General features: G+C 36.2%; 1 long non-coding RNA gene across 1 annotated transcript; it reads right to left on the bottom strand.

The window, feature by feature from the left end:
* Positions 1 to 12,814: 12,814 nt before the first annotated feature.
* LOC138711975 (uncharacterized) lies at positions 12,815 to 14,197 on the bottom strand. Its single transcript, XR_011335560.1, has 3 exons — positions 14,054 to 14,197; positions 13,079 to 13,409; positions 12,815 to 12,999 (listed from the first exon to the last, which is right to left on the bottom strand). It is a non-coding gene; the product is annotated as an uncharacterized lncRNA (long non-coding RNA).
* Positions 14,198 to 19,949: the final 5,752 nt, after the last annotated feature.

Below are 19,949 nucleotides of genomic sequence, written 5' to 3'. Positions count from 1 at the left end.
AGTGGCAGCACTGGTAGAGCAATGGCTGTGTCTAAATCTTCCACTTCCAAACAACGGAGATTTCTGGTGGAATGTGAGGAAGACTTCTGTTGTGAAAAAAAGATGATAAGAGTGTAAAATGCCGAATTTGTAACAAGGTGTTAAGTGGCTTTCTTCGAGCCAACATTAAACGGCATTATGATACATATTATCATGCATCATATGAACGCTGCTAAATCGAAAGCAAGGTACTCTCTTTCAGATGATAATCTTTCGACACAGTTGCGTATAGCTGTTACAAACATTACTCCATATTTTGAATATGTAGCCAAATGTTCAGATCAAGACGATTAATTTTCCTACTTCTGTTTTGTACTATTTACAGTATGTTTTCGCAAGGGAAAATTCAAATATCAATTCAACAAACTACAGTAAACTTCTGATTGTATGTAATAAATACCAGTTCGCTGGTGTGCAGTGTTATATTTCCTATATTGATCTACTTCGAACGAATAAAATTGTATCTGTTTTTCTGTACCTTGTGTTTGTTGCTTTAATTTTGCTCACCAGTGTAGTAGAGCGGGAAATTAAGGTTCTACTCTCTCGGACGTTCACTATAATATTAATCCGTCACTGCAAACGAGAAACAATCAATACTTCACTTCCTTTTTCAGTTTTGCGGTTAATGAACTGAATGTTATCTGGGTTGCGTTCACTATGGATTCGGCCCAAATTGTTTTCTGCCCACCCCTGCTATAGTGAATACAGTTCAGATTTTTTTCCGACGAAATATTCGCAATTTTTCGGCCTAGTATGTCTATAACTATATAATACCTTAGGGAATAGTTCAACCTCTATACCGTTGACATGAAAGATAATCTGTGATTGACAACTGTAAACAAATTTTCTCTTTTCGAAACACAGACATCCCTTAGATCGCTGTTTCGCGCAGTTAAATAATTGGACTATTATAGGAAATAAAGTCGGGACGCTTGGCTGCAGGTTCGATCGCCCATTCCTCTGAATGGAATTGACGGGCTGCGTTGTCTCGATCCACAGGTTCCATGTTAACACACGCACAAATAGAGGTCGAGGGTCATACACACAATAACAAGATGGTAACGCACGTTCCCACAAGCTGATTGAAGTGGGGTTGCACTCCACTGTTATTACTGCTACAACAATTGCGTCCATGTTCCGAAGATAAGAGTAGGCCTGTGTGTATTCGCTTGCATCACACTTAAGTCTAATTCAGACTGCCAGCAATAGGCCTATTATCACACTGTGTTACGAAATAACTATAATAGAAGTAATGACAATTCTGTGATGATGATGATGATGATGATACATTATCAAGGATTAGGTTTTGATGTGTCCCCACGTTGATGATGATGATACATTATCAAGGATTAGGTTTTGATGTGTTCCCGCGCAGACCACCTTTTCTTAGAGAAGATATTGCCTTTTGTCTTTTGGATTTTATTGAAAAATAAGTTTCAGAGATCTGGACCTATTCAGCCTTGGAGGATATCCTCCCCAACTTTAGACATACTAGTATAAGAAGTACGTATTTTCCTTATGCTTTCGTTGTTGTGTCGCTATAAAACATCTTTGATTGTGTCGGTCGACCTTCCACTGATCGAAGGCACATCATCTCTGCATCATGTAGCTATCTTTCTTAAGTAATCTCCAGTTTTTCTTTTTAATATGATAAATGTTATAATACAAAAATATTATATTAGCATCTGTGTATTGCTTATCATTTTATTGTGTATTGTTTATATTGTATATACCACTGCCACCGGGTGCTTGCCCACTTGCAGTGTAAATAAATACATACATACAAGATATATTTCAGTAACACTATAGTAGAAAGCAAAAGAAAGGTTCTTATTCTTTAGGATAATGCACGTTCTCACTGAATCCATACCACCATAGAATACATTGGAAAACACTATGCTGTAAAATTCTGCCATATTCTCTTATAACCTATATCTCGCACCATCAGAGTTTCACATGTCTGGCCTCTGAAAGACGCCCTCAGAGAACTCAAATTCGATTATATTGATCAAGTGAGAACAAAAAATCAAGGTTAACTACGACATTGGAATAAAGCTTTCTTCTCTGAAAAAAAAAAAAAAATGAAAGCTTTTAGAAAGATAGGACAAATGTAGATTTATAGTGGAGGAAATATTTTGAAAGATGAAAAAAGTTAAGTGTTTCTGAAATAAATACATAATAAACTATTCTGATTGTCTCTTTATTTACTGAATGACGTAGTATTTCATGTGCGTTATTCCTGGAAAAGTTGACTCGAAGATAGGCCTACTGAAAATGAACAAAATTCTTCCAATATTTTAGAACAAATCCCTTTGTCTTTTATCAGTTATTTAATGATGCTGTATAAACTACGAGGTCATCTAACCACTATGGAATTGGTGACGATGAGACTGTCTTGGACTAGGCTATGTGATATTCACTTTATAGTTAAGGAAGACTTCGAAAAAAATCCAACCAGAAAACCAGCTCAAACCGAATTCAAACCCACGACCGAACTGAACATCGGACCACGAGACCAGTTGCTCACCCTGAGCTACGTCGGTAGCTAGACGCCTTGTTCAAAACCATTCTCTCGGTACCAGGAATACTGAAAACGCATATTTCTATGAAAATTTCGAAATATTTGTTCTACAGTTTCACAATACTTTCTCTTTAGCACAACAATTTGGACAGATATGTTATGTTATGTCATGTCATGTTAAAGTTACATAAAATTGTGATTTTTTAAATTATCTGTAATAATTTTTTCTTGATTTTTCCTTATACGACAATACTAAACGAAGCAGTATAGACTCTTTTTCTCCAAAAAATGCTGTGTTACCTTAAATATTTAATTACTATCAACAGAATTAGCGCCACCTTCGTAGCTCATTTGGTAGAGAGTTCAGGGTGTCTACTGGTAACGAAAGTAACCAAAAAGTAAACTAACTTGAGCAATTGGTGACGAAAGTAACGAAATACAACGAATTTAAGAGACTCAAATAATCGTGGGTTACGAAATTATGCATTTTGTTCTGAAGAAGCAGCTCAATAGGCAAAGAAAAAGGGTAATGTGCAGCTGAAACAGCTCCAGTTACAAAAACAAATGGTATTGGAAGAAAGAGTTGAGAAGCTGAAGTCCGTTCAGAGGTAGATCGTAGGATGATTTAAATGTGATTAGTGTCTTTCATTGCATCGTGCTTCTGAGTAATTATTAAGTTGTGGTAACTAAGAAGTAACTAATTTTTGTTTCACATTTTCCATAGACACCCTGGACTTTTATTTGTGGTAGACAAAGTATATGATTACGTCTCGTGACGAGAATATTGTACGAAATGGAAATATAAAAATTGGAAATTTATCTTTTGAAGAGGTGGAGAAGTTCAAGTATCTGGGAGCAACAGTAACAAATATAAATGATACTCGGGAGGAAATTAAACACAGAATAAATATGGGAAATGCCTGTTATTATTCGGTTGAGAAACTTTTATCATCCAGTCTGCTGTCAAAAAATCTGAAAGTTAGAATTTATAAAACAGTTATATTACCGGTTGTTCTGTATGGTTGTGAAACTTGGACTCTCACTTTGAGAGAGGAACAGAGATTAAGGGTGTTTGAGAATAAGATGCTTAGGAAAATATTTGGGGCTAAGAGGGATGAAGTTACAGGAGAATGGAGAAAGATACACAACACAGAACTGCACGCATTGTATTCTTCACCTGACATAATTAAGAACATTAAATCCAGACGTTTGAGATGGGCAGGGCATGTAGCACGTATGGGCGAATCCAGAAATGCATATAGAGTGTTAGTTGGGAGGCCGTAGGGAAAAAGACCTTTAGGGAGGCCGAAACGTAGATGGGAAGATAATATTAAAATGGATTTGAGGGAGGTGGGATATGATGATAGAGAATGGATTAATCTTGCTCAGGATAGGGACCAATGGCGGGCTTATGTGAGGGCGGCAATGAACCTCCGGGTTCCTTAAAAGCCAGTAAATAAGTAAGTAAGTAAGACAAAGCCAAAGTGGTGAGGGTTTTGTCGTAGTTCTTCCGTTCCTCCCGTCATTCAACGAGCAATTTTCTTAATCTATTTTTATTATCATCTTCATCTAAAAAAATAGGGCATCACTTATGTTTTCGTACTGCCGAACCGATCGTTCGGCATATATATTTTTCACCATCTCCCTTTATGGCCAGATTAATTTGTCATCAGCTTCTTCTATTGTAATTTTTATTTATACCTTGCTCAAAACAATTAGAGGAACACTATGATTTATTTAAACATTTTATTGGATAAAGATACAGACATGAAATTAATAAAGTATATTATTTATAATTATTTATGGCCACATTTATCTCCATGTCAATAAAAACAAATGCATAATGTCAACAAACAACTTTTTAAAACTTTGCACTATATAAGAAATTGAATCTTGTCCTTACTTATCAAACTTAAACACCCGATATAAAGGTCTAGTATCGTGTATCCACGACATTCGATGACAGCTTGGCATGCTCCCTATGAGTTTCTGTATTTCCTCTTGGAGGTTATTCTCCCATTCCTCCTTCAGAGCATCTCCAAGTTCCTGCAGGGTTTGTGAACCTTGTTGTCGGTTCCTGACTTTCGTATCCAGAAGATTCCACAAGTGTTCAATAGAGTTGAGATCTGGGCTGATCGCTGGCCACACCATTACCTCAATTTCATTCTCTCTTAGGAAATCCCTGGTGACAGGTTCAGAATGTGCCCGGACATTATCCTGAACAAACAGAAATCCAGAGCCCACTCCAATGGCAGCAGGTACTAGATGCTCTTCTAGAACGTCCACGATATACCGGACAGTATTCAGTCGCTGGGGAACAATTACGAGGTCCGTACGATTGTTGTACATAATTCCGGCCCGCACCATTATGGAACCTCCACCGAATCTATCAATTTCCTGTACAGCTCCTACAGAAAAACTTTCCCCTAGCCGTCCCACACCCTTAAACGATCATCACAAAGTGTAAGACGATACCTGGATTCGTCCGATAAGAGCACAGACTGCCACTGGTTCAGGTTCCAATTCGCATGGTTTTCAGCAAACGTAAGTCTTGCTGCCTTATGCTAATTTGTCAAACGCTGTTTTTAACAGGTCTTTTTGGACGAATATTCTCTTTCCTTAATCTGTTCCTTACCGTTTGGTATGAATCCCGGATTTCGGAAGCCATATAGAGGTCATTCTGCAAGTCTACCAATGTCTGCTTAAGCCGCGAGGAACATTAACCATTTATTTATTTACTTATTTAACTTGTTTATTTATTTATTCATTCATTTTACTGCCGAAGTTAAGGCCATAGAACCATCCCTTACACTCCGCCAGGCCACAAATACACAATAGCCTATAAGATATTCAAGCAGTGAAATTAAATGAAAAGCGGAAAAGTGATAATGATAATGCCGGTGAAATGAGTTACCCGAAAGTTACCCAGCATTTGTTCAAAGTGGGTTGAGGGAAAACCCCGGAAAAATCTCAACCAGGTAACTTGCCCCGACCGGGATCCGAACCCGGGCCACCTGGTTTCCCGGCCAGACGCGCTAACCGTTACTCCACAGGTGTGAACTATTTTACTATTTAAAATAGAGGAAGTTTCAAGTCATAGTGATTGAAAAATGCGTGGGAAAAAAAACATAAGTTGTGTGAGAAGTGGAAAAGAAATGTAGAAAAACGGAAACGTAATGCAGGAGAAGAATATACAACAAGCACAGGGAAAATACATCCAGCTAGAATGTCAGCCCTAGCTGCATATGCAGAAGAAAATGTCGTGATATGTTTAGTGAAACAGAAAAGGCATCTATTCTAAGTAATTTTAATGTTTTGGCTGACAAATATAAGCAAAACGTTCATCTTTGTGGACTGATATCACCAAGTATTGTTTCCTGCCGAAGACCGCGAACAGAAGAATGTTCCCAAAATAACTTCACTATTAAGTAAAAAGTAAGTTGAAATATTCAAATACTTTTTCATATTATATATACCACATTAAATAAATAACCAATCGTAGCTACAATGAAATATTGCCATCGATTTTATAAACTCTTTCATAAAATATTCAAAGTGTTCAATTCGTCCCTGCTAGACTAGAGCTTTTTTTTCGATGAAACTGTACTTATATTATTATGTATTTTTAGGTATCCGTAGGAACAACTAATAATCTTATATGCCGGATATGGCAGCTTGCAGTCTTCATGGCATCGGGGAAGGGAGAGTAAAATGCCTCGCAATGATAACTACAATGGGGGAATCTCCTACTGGTAAAAGAGATCTCTATAATAAGAGACCCCATAGTAAATCTGCTAAGACCTTAAGTAAGGTACTGTGTGTTTAATTGGTTTTCTTTCGATTTTTAAATTTTAAAAATTTCACTAAATATATATTTAGTGTAGTCGTGAATATGGCAAGTTTTATTTTCTTATTTGTAACAGGTAGCTGATCACATACAATCCTTTCCTTTATAAAGTGAGCCATTATGGAACGAATAGAAGTAAGAGGCGATATCTGTCATCAGAACTAAGTATTATGAAAACCTACACCCTCTATCTGGAGAAGCATTACCCAGAAAGTTACTTAAAATCAAAAGTGGTACAACTCCTGAAAAAGAAATGCAGAGTTGAAATATCGTTGGTTCCACAAAATACTATACTTACACCTTCAACTATGCTTTCGGATGTCCTGCTACGGACTGTATAATACATGTGCTGAGTTAGGAAACAAGTGAAATTCTGCACAAATGATGACTTGAAGAGGCAGATGACACAAAAAAGGTAGCAATATTCTACGACAATAAAAAGTTCTCAAATCTTTCCAAGGAAAGGAATAACATTGATGTCCTATATTTTCACTTCCAACAGAACTTGCCATGCCCTTACTGCCTGTGAACGAGATATTCTACCTCTATCAGCTGTGGCAATTCAACTTTTGTATTCACAGTGCAAAATCAACAAAAAGCACAATGTTCATGTGGAATGAATCTCAGGGACACATGGGTGTTAACGAAGTTGTTTCGTGTTAAAACAAATATATTACAAATGTACTGTCTGCAGAAGTTGACTCTCTGTACTTGTTCCCCGATGGTTGCATTAATCAGAACAAATATATGACAGTGGTTCAATATTTACAATTTTGGTTGCTTCTGAACGATTCAAGTGCATCACTCACTACTTCCCTACAAAAGGTCACAGTTTTCTTCCATGTGACACAAACTTTGCAAGAATAGCAAAAATCAAAAGGAAGAAAGAAGAAGTTGAAACTCCGAGAGAATGGGAAGACATTGTGAAGAATGAGGCAAATTTCAATGTGGAGACTTTCAAGAACACAGACAACACTTGAGACAGTATTATAAAATGTCAGCGAAGTGCAGAGGTCAGTTGTCTGTTTCAAAGTACAAAATATTTAAGTAACTCAAACAAATTTCCAGGGAAAGTCACAGTTACAGAAAATATGAGAGGAACAGATTTTGTGATATATTCCTTGATGAAAAATCCTTTCCAGCACGTCACTTTTAGCAACCTCACCTTGTATGCCAATACACTGCCTATAAAGTCATAAAAGCTGGAAAATCTTAAACGTTTAGTGAAGTACTTATCTCCAGCAGGTGCAGCATTATATTCATCTCACAGGATTTTCTCAATCTGAAATAATATCGATGGACTTCGGAGAAGAAGAAGCAGCTGACTGAAATTTTTCCAATAAAGGAACAGCTGACAATTTACTAATTTCCTACTTGCAAATAATGTGATTTGTTATTTTCTCATGTTATTACCATCATTTGTGTTCCAATGTCTAAATAATATCTTAAATAAAATGATTTTTTCTTCCATAACCTATTTTTTTACCATGAATTGAAAAACATCCCAAGTCCATAGCTATATATTAATAATTTCCTCCTAAATTAGGCACTGTAGGTTGTTAAAATTTTTATGAAGTGTAAATAGGAGCATGACATACACGCCGACCAAAAATGACTTCAGTGAAACAAAAACTTCTATAGTTATGAAGTTTTTTGTCTCTACTGAAAAAAATAGTTCTATGGACTTGGGATGTTCTGCAATTCAGGTCTTCAATTCCAATCATTCTCCGATCGACGGCTGGCGACGCACGGACGGAACAGGTCTAGGAACGAGTGGGGTTCCTCGTCTGCCCGAAATCTGGAAAGCTTTTCGCTACCGATTGATGTGGGAAAAGAATGCGCGTAATCAGAGGATAAGCGCAATAGATCTACAAGGTCTCAGTGCTGGGTCGTAGTGACCCTCCCAATAGTAATAGTAATAATAAACATTGAGATGAAGGAGCGATGGAAGTATAGGACGGAAGACTTCACATATACCATTTATACGATCATAAACTCAAATTGGATTCGTTGGGATTTTAACTCGGGTCTTCTTGACGGAAAACCCTTGCTCTGGTCGCTCGGCTGTAACAGCGTTCCTCCATGAAAAACAAAAATTTTATATATTTATTTCTTTACGATAATATTCTTGCTCTCTTGGAATTTATCACAAGCTGGAAAAAAATCTACTGTGTGACGTCTGTGACAATTTTAATTAAATTCGACCATTTTTAGGGAAGATATTAGCTGAAGTGCAACACATTTTATTACAAATACTGTTTTTCTTTTAAAGGATTTTCTTATCTTTGCTGGCGTTAAAATTAAAGCCTCGTTCACACTTTTCAAGTAACCTGAATTCAAGTCGCAGTTCAGACATATTTAAGTTATTTTGTTTCAAGTAGGGTAAACTGGCGTCGATGGAAGTTGTGCAGTTAGGAATTTCTGTATTAGTAAGCCTCCGTGCCAGGTGAATGATAAATATATCGAAGAAATGGAAGACGCATTGGTCAGTATAGGTTAGGAATTAGATTATCAAGGGCAATACACGACCATTGACCATTACAAATAGAATATGCGAAATCTTGAAACAGATTTAATTATTCTTAATGTCAATGTAATAAAATATAAGCATGTATGATTTACCATAATTGAAAATGATTATCTTGAAGCTGTTACAGTTCCCAAAAAAATCCATCAGCCAGTCTGAAGTATGCCAGTTTCGACCGAAAAATGTCATCCCTTCAAGCAACACTCTTCTTAATCCCGCCTATCTTCCTCACATTTTTTCTATCTACAGTTTAATGGTTTTTAATTGTCTTTCATATCTCATCTTTGTCCACGTTAAAATCTCTGTTGTTCAATTTTTCAATGAACTCTTCCTTCCTTGGAAGCTTCCTTTGCATTTATGTCACGAAACTTTGCAGTTTCTATAATCCACAGGCCTTCGTGACTTTTATACAACTTCAGAAACTAAAATACTGGTCATTATTTCACTTGCTATTGCCATGGATAAATATATAATAGGATGCGAAACTCACTGAGTTTCCCGTAACACATACTAGAGGCGCTGTTGTAGAATTGATCGTGCTGCCATCTATATGCGGTTAGAGGCGTTATTACATCTAGCAGCGCACCAAGTAGCGAAAAGAGTAACTACTCCGTGCATCCAGCAGCGCACCCAAGTAGCGAAAATAATAACTAATTACTCCGCGTATCTAGCAGCGCGCCTGGCGGCGAAAAGTTGAACTATATGCAGTAAATATACCTCCCCCCCGCCCCAAACCCTCAATTTAAAGTAAAACTTTAAAATTTTTATTCCTCACATCATCTTTCACTGAAAATTGTTATTGGAGCCAATAGTTGGAAGAGACGGTCTATTTTACACTACCTTAAAATGTAACTAATTAAAATACAGCCAAACAGGGACAGAAAATAAAAGAAAACAAGGTTAGATAATAGTGTATAGTGCACTTTAAGTCTGCAAAAACTAGTTACATAATTGAAATTACTATATTATTGTATACTATTTTACAATACATTCAACAACACAATTTTGACAAGGTCCATCATATCACTGTTTAACATACACTACATGTGCAGTAGGCTTACCAGATTGTAACAATTTAAAAGCAGGTCATTTTAAATGAAAAAGAATTTTCCATATAAAAGCAGGGCATAATAGACTAACTTGATACTTGACGTGACGTCTTTTTACATTCTGTTATATAATTAGGTAATTTGTTTGTCTTTGTACAATAAAACTGATACAAAACTATTATCATGAATAGAATTGAAGTATACGGATTCTAAATTAGCTTTTACCTTATTTAATTTTCGGATTGTTAATACTTCTCTGGTGACTCGACTTGTTTGAGCAAGGATTTTACACACATAATTCCTCTAATGGACCCCAACTCAATAGTTACTCTCTTTTGTCCATTGGGAATTGGCAAGAAAGAAAAGCAGGACAATTTCTGATTTTTACGAACCCTGGCAGGATGCAGTCCATGTCAAGCGAAATCCAGAACATCTGGTAATCCTATACACACAGATACACTTACATATTTAGTGTGCAGTACATTGGTAAAGTCTATACAACAAATTGAATAATTGAAATTGTGGGGCCCAGTCGGATAAGAGAAAAAGCCACATCTATATATTTATATTTTGGAATGCTCTGCCATCTGTGCTCGTTTACAGATGTAAATGATACCCATTTGAATAATGTGTTGTCATATAGTTTAGTCAGAACATATTTCTTCACATTCCAATGAGATACCCTACGTATCGAAATTTATGGTTTGTCCCCTTGTCTGCCTGGACCCATCAACTATTGGTTAGTCAACTGTCCAAAAACAGGTTTGGACCCTACAAGTAACACTCATGGGACAATCAGAGCAGGAGGTAATGAGTAAGAGTGGCCAATTCCTTTCTCCCCTCCGTTGCATACATCGCTGACTAGATACATATTACATTAATCGGATTTCAGATACTACAAAAAAAATGTTTGATAATTGAAACTGTCATATTACTATCTACTATTTTGCAACACATTTTAGAACACTTTTCTAGGATCACATCTAAGGTTCTTAGACATTGTTGTTTGGCATACACATAACGGTAACGTATACCAAAATGTTGTATGTACTGAGGGTCAGAGTGAAATACATGAGCTGCATCACTTACTTGCATTATGTTGGGCAAAAAAGTTTACTAGGTGAACTGAAGGTATGTTAACCCCCAACTTCCAAAGTCAAATATCTCTCTTACATACACACACATGTACCACATACTGTAACTTTGCTCCCTACAATTACACAATATATTTAACATTTGCTAAAAACATTTTTTTCTGGGGCAAAAAAAAAATAAATAAATAAAAATAAAAAATAATAAAAAAAGCTATGAACTTTCCACCAATATGATATTATACCTTTTTGTTACACACAATATGAGCTATTTACACTACTTTAAAGACACTGCAATTTTTTCTGCAGTCTCTTCACCTTTGCTTTCAGAGCTGCCATTTTTAGTTTGTTGCTCCTGGGTGAAGATGAGAAGTGAGGACTCGAGAAAAGTTTTCGTTTTGCAACACCAGGACCTAAAGATTACGAAATTAACTTCAGATTAATCTAATTGCTGGGAACTATTTTAAATAAAAAATGAAACGTGACAACACCTTTAGCCTTGTTAAGTTAATGTAGGCCTAACAAAAGGCATGCAAACCATGGATAGGCTATATAACATACTACAAAATTGACAATATATCAAAATGTGATCAATATTTACCAAGTTTGGAAGGAGGTGTAGCTGAAGCTGAAGGAAACTGTTCCATCTTGGATGTATTCATGTCAGTATCTAAGGAAATGAATGATAAATTAAATTGAAGCAAGAATTGAACAGACTTTGTGCTCCATTCATTTCAAACTGCTCTTAACTGTATAAATTATAACTCATATAAATGTTAAGTAATAGTAACAATTCAAAAGTTTAATGCTGCAACAAATTTGATTGTGTTAATCTGAATTGATCGTTGTAATGTAATATAAAATATTTTTTTGCTAATAGGCTGGGCCATAGAGGACAACTGACACTAACAGAAAGGGATAATCAGCAGAGGTGTTGGGATATTAAAGAGAAGTCAGTAAGAGGGAATGATAGTGTACTTCGTGTGCCAGGGAGACTTGTCAGGATATCAGTTGCAATATCGATCGTCTGGTTCAAAAGTGCGACAACTCAAAAAAACAAGTTTTGAGATATCTTCAGTTGAAAGTTTCAAATAAATCCCCTAAAAAGGGACAGATTTGTGGTTCATAACCACGACAATTAGAACTGAGTCAGTATTCAGGACGAGTATATCACGATCTTCCAGTTCATTATTAATAGATTTCGAAATGTAGTAATAATGAATTAATAAAGTCCATAGTTATAATTACTTCTAAAGCAGTTTATTTCGTTTTTATTCTTTTTGGTTGTAAATATGACTTATCTCAATATTGAATCGGAAAGAGCTCCGAAAGGGGCTTTCAGTAGTATAAATAACTAAAAAATGGCAATTTTTGAGTTGTCGCACTTTTGAACTGGACGATCGATATATAACAAGATAAACACCCTGCCCTGTAGTTAAGAGGATTTGTTATTATTCGCTACTGTAAAAGAATGAAGTATGAAAACTGCAGACATATGGCAGGGGGCAATTAACTTAAATGATTACTAGCATGTTACCAGGCTCACAAGACAGTACCGCTTACCTTCAGCTGTGGGAACCACATTGAATAGGAGCGATGGTTGCTGATAGCCCCTCAGCTGTTCACCAATCATACTGTTCCCCGTAATAATCACAAAAAAAAACGAAACATAATTAATTATGTATTTTGAAACATGTAATGTAAGAACAGCTGATGAGAAACTAAGGCATTCCTTGAAATCCATAAACTTGACTAAGTGGAATAATTACCTTGTTGGCATGCATCTTTATTCATCCCGGCATATGCCGTCGAAGCAGTAATCTTTGAAGCTGGAGTACTCATAGGAGCAGGAATTGTTTGAGGCATAGCTGCCAAGCCTGCAGCCTACTCAGTTGCAGCTTGTAAACCTATGAGACTACACGTACCTGAAAATAAAGAAAAGAGTAATGAAATCGGAAATTTTAAACATGAATGACATAAAAACATTGCTAGTGTACTAACTACCTTCAGCAGCTGCATAATCAATCTTCGCCCTCCTACCATACGTCCGGAAAGTCTTGTGATGCCTGAAAGTTGGGGTAGACCCCGGTGATAAGGTCGCTCGAGGCATAACTGGGCTAGATGGTGGGCTCCGGATTTTAGGGTTTGATGGCACCACTAATCCATTAGCATGAACAGTGGGCACTGCAGTTTGCTTAAGTATCACTTTTTGTGAAGAGCTATAATAGTCAGACTCAATGAAGTGGTCCATGCAGATTCTCAACCTGTGTGTGTGGCATGTGCGGCAACTCGATACCGGTCCTCTAGCCCACAAAATCGGAGCCACTTCCAACACCTAAAGCAATGGATTACAATTACTAATGAGATAAAGTAGAAGAAATATTGAATAGAAATCATGCAAAAATTGGGGAAAAAAATAATAAGTTATCTGCTGCATTTGTGTTATTTTAAGAGATGTCTAATGCGCATCACTAGGTGGTGAGTGACCATAGGAAAACTGGTAGCAGCAACAGATATTGGGTAAAACTAAATTAAATATTAGGCCTAAGCTTATTATTATTATTATTATTATTATTATTATTATTATTATTATTATTATTATTATTATTACTACACATGATTGAGAATTTCTCCAGAATGGCTAACTACATCAAAGAAGGCATAATTTTATTTTCCATAACTGTGAGATGTTTATACTAAAAACCACGTGGTTTTAGTTTGCAGCCATGTGGCCTAATGCTACAATTCAGGTTTACGAGGTTTCATTTTCAGCCTTCTTGCTCTTTTTCGTCAATATTTCACATTTCGTTACAGTTTGACTGAATTTCGGAACCATCTAAATTTATACTCCTACTATAATCCTAAATAAACTAGCAGAAAGCAATGCACAGCTCGTCTAACCTACTTCACCAAAAAGTACATTGTTTTCAAGTGTAAGGTTTAGGCTACACAGGACACAATAATGATACTAAAGCTTACCTCATAGGTTCCTGAGGAAAATAGAAAAAATGCTTCCCTCCCACAGTATTAACAGTCTTGCATCCAGGCGCTGAGCATCTTCCTCGAATCTTTTGCATTTTTTCTGGAATCCATCTTGCCTTCATAACGTTGTTGGCTGGTCATCGGCCAACGTTCTGACTACTTCGTATCGGAGTGGAGAACGCTGGTCCTCACGTAGTTCTATGATTTACCACCTACGACGTCGGGCGCTGATCACCTTATTTCAGAATACCGCTTCTAGATCGTGCTGTCCGCAGTTTCGCATCCTATTATATATTTATCCATGCTATTGCTATTGTTTCCTATTATTTTTACGTTCCCGGTAGAACAAAAAAAAAAAAACCGGGGGAGTCAAGAAGGCCGTGATATACATAGGTTGTGTGTATAAAAGTTCTTCGATTTTTAGCGTTTAAGTTTGTTTCTAATCACAATTTCAGTAAACATAAATTATATTTAACATCTATAAGTTTATAAATTTTGATTCAGATAATTATTATTGACTAATTTGTTTAATACTATCTAAAATTCTTTAATTATAATCTTCTTCATTGTTGCACACTGAAAACAACATGGATACTATAAACAGAAACCTACAAATAGAAAATTACAACAGGAAAAACACGATCAAGATTCAATTTGCACAATCTGCTACTAGACCATCAGCACAGGAAATTCATCAGTGGATCGTAAAGAAAATGGTAATCAACACAGATCAAGTGGACACACAACTGCATAACAGAGAGAGAGCAATTTATCTGAAGGTAACTACACCCACATTGTATAATAGATTACTTGATAAGTAACAGGGAGAAATAGAATTTCAATATGAATCAGGAGAAATAACTCACGTTAATATAGGACCACCAGACTCAGCTAGTGTTACAGTTCGAGTATTCAATCACCCCCCAGAAATTCCCAGCTCAGTTTTACAGACTGTTCTGAACAAATACGGTACCATACAAGACATTCGAAATGAAACTTGGAGTACACAATACTTGCTTCCGGTTTACAATGGAGTAAAAGCAGTACGAATGAATATCCAAAAAAATATTCCAGCAACAATACAGGTAGCTTCCTACACAGCTAACATCACTTATCCCGGACAACCTCAGGCATGTTTTGTTTGCGGAGACACAACTCATATGAAACAAGATTGTCCTCAACGAACTGTATCACTAAGATTGCAACCCCGTAACACTCCCAGATTGCTAAGTGAAGTAGTAAAGTTGAACTTAAGTGAGCCACAAAACACAGATGTAAATACTGCAGTGAATGAATTTTCAGAGAACAAAAGTTTGAGAAATGATGACGAAAACAGTGATTTGCAGTGTATCACTAATGTACACGACACCATGGACAAAATACCAATGCTCCCAGTATTTCGTCTACACCTCCCACTGAAGCACTGATACGATGTAAAAGACCTATTCCACCAAGTGAATCTTCATCTAGTAATCCCCCTGCACATATAGATTCTTTGTCTGAAGTCTCTCCCTACAATACTGATGGGGAAACTACTGCCAACCCTAACAATCATTCCAAACTAAATCCACCCAGGAAAAAGTCGAAAAAGGTGAAGCCACCTACATTGGATGAACAACTACATCCAGTAAAACACATATTAGAAGCGACACCGAGTGAGTTTATTCTAAACTACACACAGCTCAAAAGTTTGTATGAAAATACAGTAGGAGTTACTGATATCCTGAAAGTTGCTTTGTCTTATACAAATGACACTGAGGGTCTAATTGAAATGCTCCAGAAACTTTACCCACACTATCAAGATAAGGGCATTAAAAATAGAACTACGAGGATCGAAAACTGTCTGCGTGCCATAATAAGTATGGAAAGTGACAACAATGGGGAAACTGATGCTGTAGACAATATTCAAACGCCAATCCATCCTTAGAATCATTCCCGTTTCATTGCTCCAGTGGAATATTAATGGGTTTTGGACCCAGTATGAGTATCTACAAAAGTTAACTACATTACATCAACCTGGTGTCATGTGTTTGCAGGAAACTAACTTTAGTAATAATTATGTCGCAAATATCAAACAGTATTCTTCATACAATAAAAATCGCAATATATACCATCATGCTAGCGGAGGAGTGGCTACGTATGTTAACAACAATGTAACTAGTAAAGAAGTGCCACTTATTTTCAACTTTGAAGCAGTAGCAGTAATTGTTTTATTATGTATCGAAATATGTATATGTAACATATATCTGCCTAACAGTCAACCTATTGATTTACACAATCTGAAGGATTTAATCAATCAATTACCAAGACCTTTTATATTACTCGGCGATTTTAACGCTCATAGTACTCTTTGGGGATGCTCTAATACGAATTTAAGGGGAAAAATCATAGAATCTCTGCTAGAATCCGAAGATGTAATATTACTAAATTCACTGAAACCTACATATTACAGTACTGCTCACGGAACTTCCAGCAGTATAGACCTCTCTTTTTGTACTCCAGATATTGCTCCTCTACTTTTGTGGTCTGCTCATGATACTCTTTTTGGAAGTGATCATTTTCCAATTTTGCTCGAAATTACATCATACTTAAGCTGTAATCTCCCTATAATTAAATGGAACCTCAAGGACGCTAATTGGTCTGACTTCAGAACTGCAATTAATGGACAAATAAGTACTCTTCTTCCTCCATGTGACTTTCACACTTCATCTATTAACAAAATAATAGATGATTTTAGCGCACTGATACTCAAATCTGCAGAAAAAAGTGTTACTAAAACATTAATATCATCCCACAGAAAATCTGTACCTTGGTGGAATGAATCTTGCAAATTAGCAGTAAAAAACCAAAAATAGAGCATTTTACAAATACAAACGGAAACCAACAGTAGAAAATAAGATCAATTTCCAAAAACTTCGAGCTATAGCGAGGAAGACAATCAAAGACAGCAAAAAAGCATCCTGGTTATCTTATCTTTCATCTATGTCTCATCAGACACCTCAACATATAATATGGGACCGCTTGAGGAAAATCAGAGGTATCAACAGGAACACTTACATTAGTGCTATCTGCCAGCCCAATAGTAATGTCTTAGTAACTAATCCACAAGACATAGCCAATACCTTAGCAGATACTTTTTCCAAAATATCCAGTGACTGCAACTATGAACAAGATTTCTTACACATTAAAAACAATGCCCCTGAACTCGATCCAAATGAAATGAACTGCAATACAGACCAGAGCTTTAATGATATACTTACTCTACGAGAAGTACAAGACACCTTGAGCCACTCTAAGAATAACAGCCCCGGACCAGACAATATTCTATATGAATTTCTAAAACAACTCCCACCGGATGGTGTTTTATATCTTTATGAAGTGTATAATTACATTTGGTCCAAACAAGTGTTCCCTGATCAATGGCGAAATGCTATTATAATACCAATTCTCAAGCCTGATAAAAACCGAAGTGCACCAGAAAATTACCGCCCTATTGCTTTGACGTGTACAATGTGTAAGTTGCTGGAGAAGATAATCAATAAACGTCTACGATGGACTCTAGAACAACGAAACTTTTTCACAACATCACAGAATGGTTTCCGACAATTTCACTCGACAATTGACTCCTTAATTACATTGGAATCCGAAATATTGAACGCCTTTCTTAATAAGCAACATCTTCTTGCAGTTAATTTAGATATTCATAAAGCATATGATATGGTTTGGCGCCAATATGTTGTGAAAGTGCTAATAAAAAACCAAATCACTGGAAACATGATTAGGTTTATCCATAATTTTCTACAAAATCGTACAATACAAGTCAAAGTTAAAGGTACATTATCAAAGAAAGTTATAATAAACAACGGTGTGCCTCAAGGTTCAGTTATTAGTGTCACACTTTTTCTAGTAGCCATTAATAATATTACATCCCATGTAAGTTTACCAGCAAAAACCTGTCTATTTGTAGATGATCTCACTATCTTTTGCACAGGAAAAAACTTGACAACAACGCAAGACATTATCCAATCATCAGTGAAAGGAATAGAAAATTGGGCCAAAGAAACCGGTTTTAAACTCTCAGCTAATAAAAGTGAATGCATATTATTTTCAAAACGAAATACACCACATGCCCAGCCTCAATTATATCTGAACAATAATAAATGACCAATAGTAAACACGATAAAATTCTTAGGAATTATATTTGACAGAAAGCTGACATGGGCCCCTCACTTAGCTGCTCTTAAAGAAGATTGCCTGCGACGAATTAGTTTTTTGAAAACACTTGCTGCGAGAAACTGGGGCGCAGACTATAAAGTCTTAATGTGCACTTACAGAATCCTCATTCGTTCTAAACTCGATTATGGCTGTATCGTGTACAACTCAGCAAAATCATCCTCTTTACAAAAACTTAATGTAATACAAAACTCAGCACTTCGGATCGCATTGGGTGCATTCCGAACAAGTCCAATAGCCAGTTTACAAATAGAAGCAGATGAACTGCCTCTTGATATTCGAAGAAAACAACTGAGCATTTCCTATGCTCTAAAAATCGCAGCTTCATCTAGACCTAACATGAACTCATATATATTCTCTGAACATCATGATAAACAACAAATACATTCAGCACCCTTTTCTTCTAGACTGAAACAATACTTTAATGAAATGAATATGTCAATCCCTTCCATTTCTCAAAGAAATAAAAACACTGCCCATCCACCTTGGAGAATCATGTTACCTGAAATAAATCTGGATCTAACACATCATATTAAAACCGAAACGAACAATATTACGTATCAAAAATTTTGCAGAGAACAATGGGATCAGTACCGTAATTACCGACACATATACACAGATGGATCGCAGACTAACCAAGGATGTGGATGTGCTGACCACACGATGTTGTACACATTGCCATCTCTTTATTCAGTTTTCACATGCGAGTTATACGCCATCAAAAAAGCTTTAGAATATATTCTGGAAACAGAGATTGATAAATCTTATCTTCTTCACACTGATTCTCAATCAAGTTTACAAGCTCTTCAAGATATATTCTCTACAAACGCACTAATTCAAGAAATCCATCAGCTCCTCACTGACTTGATGAAACAAGGACGAAAAATAACTCTAATATGGATCCCTTCTCATCAGGGCATTCCTGGAAATGAAACTGTAGATGCCGCAGCAAAAGAAGCTACAAGACTTCCATTGCATTTTTTCACATCTATTCCTCATACAGACGCCATTAAATACATAACCAGAAAACTGCACAACCATTGGCAAACATCATGGACAGAGTCATCATCCAGCAAACTTCACGAAATAGTACAGCATTGCAGAATGAAATATCCACTACAGAATTTTAAACGTCAAGACCAAGTAATAATCACCAGATTGCGAGTTGGCCACACCAGAATTACAAATTCTTATCTTCTAGACAGAACTCCTCCTCCAACATGCACCAATTGCCACATTAGGATCTCTGTACGACATTTAATTTCTGAATGTCCACTATATCACCTTCATCGAGATCAACTCCATATACCAAAAGACTTATCAACAGTTCTAAACAACCCATCATTCAGTTCAAACTTAATTAAATTTCTGAAAGCTATCAACATTTACAAATGTATCTAAATGATTATTGTAATACAGTAAACTAATGTAAACTGTAAGAATTGTTTATGTACGTATTGTCGCGATATGACTTCCTAAGTTAAAGCGACATAAAATAAATAAATTAAAAAAAAACCATCAGGTGTAATTTAACGCTTTTAAAACAGCTGTTAATTCTAATTCCCGCGCTTTTCTCCTTGAATTCAAGTTATCAAGTGACGTTCACACTTTTCAAGTTGTTTCAAGTGTCCTTTCAAGTCAAATAAAAAATAGAAAGAGG

Source organism: Periplaneta americana, chromosome 13 (genome assembly GCF_040183065.1).
Source record: "Periplaneta americana isolate PAMFEO1 chromosome 13, P.americana_PAMFEO1_priV1, whole genome shotgun sequence".
In the NCBI taxonomy this organism is placed as follows: Eukaryota; Metazoa; Arthropoda; class Insecta; order Blattodea; family Blattidae; genus Periplaneta; species Periplaneta americana.
Note: the sequence above shows the minus strand (reverse complement) of the source record. Positions and strands in the feature narration are given on the sequence as shown.